The following is a 6,000-nucleotide window of genomic DNA, read 5'->3' as shown; positions in this document are numbered from 1 at the left end:
CCCAGCCATGGCAGAACTACCCTCCTCCTGGTGCTCCCCTTCTGGAGATGCTGGCCATCAGCTTTCCAGGGCAGGGCTAGTCCAGCACTCAGACCTGCAGAAGTTGCTAGCATTTTTAAAAAATATATCTATTTATTTGTATTTATTGGCTGCATCTGTTCCAGCATGTAGGCTCTTTCATTGCAGCACATGGCTTCTTATCGTGGTTTCCAGGCTTGCCTGTGGCCTGTGGGATCTCAGTTCTTGGACCAGGAATTGAACCTGGGTCCTCTGCACAGGAGGGTGGACTCTTAACCACTGGCTAAGAGGCTCTAGAGCTAATATCTCTCAAAGTGTCTCTGCTGGCCTCAGAAGGTGCAGAAGGAGAGGTGAGGGGGACTGACAGACAAGTGGGAACCAAAGGAAAGTCTTGTTCCAACAGTCACTCGCCAACTGGGTGACTAGCCCTCATCCAAGGCACCTATGGAGTGAGGACAGCATTCCTCACAATGCAGGGTCGTTGTGCATCCTGGGAGCTATGGACCTGCAGCTGTATCACCAGCGTACTTGCCTGGCAGAGTCTGCAGCCATCAGCCTCTCCCCACCAAGAGAAAGGAGGGCCAGTTATTGTGCTTGCCCTCATGGGGACACAAAGCAGGAGGACCCCGCCCCAGCTTCTTTGCCAGGATGCTGTGGCAGCCTCAATGATCTCTGCTTGCCTCATTAGGCTGCTGAGTGGACATTCGCTGCCCTCCCCAGCCTGGCCTCCCCATTGTCTGGCTGTTTGTCCCCTGGCCTTCTCCCTCTCCTCTGCGTATAGCACAATAGCCTGGAAATGGCCACTTCCTCTGTCATTTACTGCCTGGGACAGCCTCCCGAGGCAGTCTGAGGATGAGAGTTTCGCCAAGTACCCTCCAGATCACCATGGCCAAGGCGGTGGGGGACCCAGACCCTTGGAGGTTAAGGGGTTTGATCAAGGTTATTTTGAATTGTGGTGCTGGAGAAGACTCTTAAGAGTCCCTTGGACAGCAAGGAGATCAAACTAGTTGACCTTAAAGGAAATCAAAGCTGAATATTTATTGGAAGGACTGATGCTGAAGCTCCAATCCTTTAGCCACTTGATAAGAGTCAACTCACTGGAAAAGACCCTAATGCTGGGAAAGATTGAGGGAAGGAGGATAAGGGGGCAACAGAGGATGAGATGATTAGATATATCACCTACCCAACAGACATGAATCTGAGCAGACTCTGGGAGATAGTGAAGAAGAGGGGAAGCTGGTGTGCTGTAGTTCACTGGGCTGAAAATAGTCAGACCAGCTTAGTGACTGAACAATAACAAGGTCATTTAGAGGAGCAGGTGGGGGAAGAGAGAGGAGGGGGTGTGGTGATCTGGTGGCCCAGACCCTCCGCCCACCCCCCACCACAGGAGGAGACTCGCCCCCGTCCTGTCCGGGGTGCAGTGGCTGCCACGCACAGCCGAGTCCTTCTCTGAGTCTTGCCTTGTGTCCAAGCTGCAGTTCAGCCCAGGAGTGGGAACAGGAGCAAGGCCCAGCCCTGCTGCTCCACCATGCACTAAGATTAGTGGAGGCTCACAGCGAAGTCTTCCTGCATGCCATCCTGCTTGCTTCCTTCTCTGCCATGCAGCTGGGAGAGATTCCTTCTCCAGGAAGATCTCTAGGGGAAACTCGTCTGTGTCAAAGGCACTTTCTGGAGGTTGATCTGTGCCCAGATGGGGGTACGGGTGAGAGGGGAGACCTGCAGGGCCTTTCCCCATTTAGAAGTGGCCCCCACCGCGCCCTTTGCCACACACACCTACATACTCACACCTCTTGAGCCTTAATTTTCTTTTCCTTCATTTTTTTTTTTTTTTTTTTTGGCTGTGTGGCATGTAGGATCTTAGCTCCTCGACCAGGAATCGAACCTGTGCTCCCTGCACCAGGGAAGTCTTGGGTCTTAACTCGATTTGTAGCAAGATGTGTTTATTTATTGGCTGTAGTCGGTCTTTGCTTCTGTACCCGGGGTTTCTCTAGTCGCCGCGAGCAGGGGCTACTCTTCACAGGGTTTCTCCTTGTGGTGTGTCGCTTTCTCATTGCGTTGGCTTCTTTCGTTGCAGAGCGCAGGCTCTGGGCGTGCAGGCTTCGGTAGTCACAGCTCTTGGGCTCTATAGCTTGGACTCTGTAGTTGTGGCACATGGGCCACACGTGGGAGCTTCCTGGACCAGGGATCACACCGGTGTCCGTTGCACTGCAGGGCGGATTCTTAACCACTGGACCACCAGGGAAGCCTGTAGGGTCCCAGTTTTCAACATCAACTTTAAAAACATCTAGAAACCGGAGAAAAGTAGCACTATATTTTTGCTGCTTTAACCTTCTACGTGTGTGTATTTGTGTGTGTAAGAAAGGTAAATTAGCTTAGTAGGCATTTCCTATTCTTTTTTGGGAAGGCACTTATAATTAAATTTATTTATTTCTAATTGAAGGTAATTGCTCTACAATATTGTGTTGGTTTCTGCCATACATCAACATGAAGCAGCCACAGGTACACCTATGGCTTTTTCTTTTCTGATAGAGGTATGCCCTTTGGGGATCTGTAGAATTCCCTATGAAACAAAGATATTTGAAAGAAGATGACCGTGTGAAATTGAGCCTGAGAACGTCTGCTTTTCTCGGGTTCAGGAAGAAGGAGGAGGGAGATGGTAACCAGATTGAGGAAGACAGGCTTTGGGCTGGGGTGGGGGTGGGGGTTGGTTTACTTAAGTTTTCCCGGAGCTGTGTCTCTTTGCAGTGCCAGCTCTCGTTTGGAGCTGGCCAGTTGGCATCGCCACGGCCCCTCCCGCTTTCTAAGTATAGTCTTTGAGGCCCAGCCAGCTGGGAGGCAGAGCCAGAATTTCCCTGGAAAGCATTTGCTTTCACAGACCTGGGTAGGGGAAGCTGCTACAGGAGGCTGGGGGTCTGGACAGTGGGCACAGGTGCTCAGACTCCTGTTTCTTGTTTTTTCGGGTGGGCCTGGCTTCTCTGGGCTCCCTGTCTGTATAGGAAGGGCTTGGAGGGATGGTCCTGGGGCTTCTTCCAGGCTGGACCTCTGGCTGGGCAGCCCTCTCCTCCCATCTGCATGCTTACTAAGTCACTTCAGTCATATCCGACTCTTTATGACCATGTGGACCACTCCTCTGTCCATGGGATTCTCTAGGCAAGAATACTAGAGTGGGTTGCCATGCCCTCCTCCAAGGGATCTTTCTGATCCAGGGATGGAAGTCGTGTCTCTTATGTCTTCTGCGTTGGCAGGCAGGTTCTTTACCACTAGCGCCACCTGGGAAGCCCCTTCTCCCATCTGATGGCGACCAAAGCAGAGGCCAGGAATGGCCGCGCTCTGTGCTGCTCAGACAGGCATTGGCAGGGGCTGGGGGTCAGGTGGCCCCCAAGGGAGCCTGACCCAGTCAGATGGGAGTGGGGGAGAAAGGCAAGGTAGCCTTGAGCAGCTGACCCCCCTTGCTGAACCCCTGCCCCATCCGCCCCCCATCCCAACCCTGAAGCCCAGCAATCTCACGTGACCTCACTCGTCTCCGGTGTGGGAAATACGTCAGAAACCAGTTCACTTCCTCTGGGCTCCCTCTCCTGGGATATCGATACTTCTGAAAGCTCAACCTAAGGACAGGCATTTCTAATAGTGGAATTTCAGGACTCTGTAAGGGATGAGCCTGATTGAGGGGAGACGGGGAAGAGGAGCTCAGGACACAGCCTTTTATGGCACTTCCAGATCTGCCTGCCAGTGGAAAGAAGGGTGAAAGGAAGAGGCAGGCTCGTGCCAGAGCGAGAGACTGGGCAGTGGCCACAGGCAGGCCTCATGCATGCGGCAGGGGGTAGGTTTGTGTGTGTGCGCCCAGCCATACTCACCTCTGTAACCCCAGGGACTATAGCTGCCAGGATCCTCCATTCATGGGATTCTCCAGGCAAGAATACTGTAGTGGGTTGCATTTCCTTCTCCAGGGGATCTTCCCAACCCAGGGATTGATCCCGTGTCTCCTATGACTCCTGCATTGGCAGGCAAATTCTTTACCACTGTGCCACGTGGGAAGCCCAAACCCAGCTTCTTCATGTATAAAATGCAGCCTCCAGTGAGGGCAAACCTCATGTGGATTTGGGAAGTCATCCAGCCCCGGCCCAGGAGCTGATAACTCCCTTCCGGGAGTGGACGGCACCCACTGGTCCTCACCCCACCATCTGCCTGCTCCGTCGTTCCCATTGTTCAGCCTGGAGAACCAATCAAGCCAAGGGAAGCCCGGGCCTTGAACCCTCCGGCTATGTACTGCCTTGCACTTGGCCCCACAGCCCAGGAGGGTACCACCGTGTGATGGATGCTGGCAGGCAAATTGTCCTCTTATTTTTGGTGCAAGGAATTTAATTTGCCTCACCTGTCACTGGTTACAAAAGCTGTCGTGAGCCTACTTACTGCTCAATTAGCCATAATTAAGGCAGTGGGACTGGGGGCACGGGGAGAGTGGAAGGGAGAACACGATGGGGACTGTGTGTGTGCATGGGGGCACATGTGCATCAGTGCGTGCAGGGTGGAAAGAGAGGAGGGGCTGTGACAGAAGAGGGGCTGCACTGGGGCAGGTGGTGAACTGCCTTCTAACTGGCTCCCTCCAGGCATGGGGTTTGGCCATTGTCACAGTCTGGCTGGGGCTCAGGCCTGCTCCATCATCACCTCTCCCCCATCATCGCCTCCAACCCCCCACCCCCCACCACCCCAGCAAATCCTTCTTTATTCCTTTCTTCCCTCAGCTGCACCCTCTGTCCCAGGAGCTTCTTCCCCACAAGTCAGCCTTCTGGAGTTTAGAGCTGGGGAGACAATGCTGGGGGGTGGTGGGGAGACAGTTGACCAGAGTAAAGTCAGCTGTTCTCCAAGGCAGGGAGCTTTGCTGGGGCTACAGGAGCCTGGGCCACCACTGGAGTTTATCACAGCATGAAGCAGTGACATTATATTAACAAATAATAATAATTATGGTGGGCTTCCCAGGTGGCGCCAGTAGTAAAGAACCTGCCTGCCAATCCAGGAGATGAGATGAGGGTTCGATCCCTGGGTTGGGTAGATCCCCTGGAGAAGGAAAGACAATCCACTCCAATATTCTTGCCTGGAGAATCCCGTGGACAGAGGGGCCTGGTGGGCTACAGTCCATAGGATTGTACAGAGTCAAATATGACTGAAACGACTTTGCATGCACACACAAGCATGCAAAACTTATGGTAACAATAAAATATGATAGCAGTATAAAAATAATAGCAATACTCAAGCTAACTTTATTTGGACATCATCTCACTGAATTGTCAAAACCACCCCCAAAGCACAAGGAGGTTAAGTCACTTAGCCAACATCACACGGCTCAGCAGCATCAGGGGCTGGAGGTGAGCTCAGCTAGCTCTGAGTCTGCATTTGGCCCTGGCCATGCTGCCTCCCACTGAGGCTCCTTGGCTGGGTCTCAGGGCGGAACACAGGACTGGGCAGCAAAGTGTGTTTTATTTATTTACTTATTTATGAATGTGTTGCATCTTTTGTTGCTGCATGGACTCTGTCTAGTTGCAGTGAGCAGGGCCAACTGTCTAATTGTGGTGCCCAGGCTTCAAGTTGCAGTGGTTTCCCTGTTGGGGAACTCGGGCTCTAGGACACATGGGGCCCAGTAGTTGTGGCATGTGGGCTTGCTGGTTGCCCTGAGGCACATGGGATCTTAGTTCCCAGACCAGGCATCAAACCCATGTCCCCTGCGTTGGCAGGCAGATTCTCAACCACTGGACCACCAGGGAAGTCCCAGAGTGGGTTTTTTACTTTTCATAAAGATTGTGTCTGACAGGAAATGCCTTTGTGTTTGTTGAGCTTATGTTGATGGTAGTTGTGATGTTTTAGGGTTCTGTGCTTTGACCTGTGGTTTGAGTCAGGTTTGCTGAGATAGATGTTGGAACCATAAAAGGCAGAGACTTAAAGCCAGCTAAGGGGACTCAACTTTATTCTGAGGTTTGAGGGGAGCCC

The sequence above is a fragment of the Dama dama genome, chromosome 16, assembly GCF_033118175.1.
Source record: "Dama dama isolate Ldn47 chromosome 16, ASM3311817v1, whole genome shotgun sequence".
Classification (NCBI taxonomy): domain Eukaryota; kingdom Metazoa; phylum Chordata; class Mammalia; order Artiodactyla; family Cervidae; genus Dama; species Dama dama.
Note: the sequence above shows the minus strand (reverse complement) of the source record.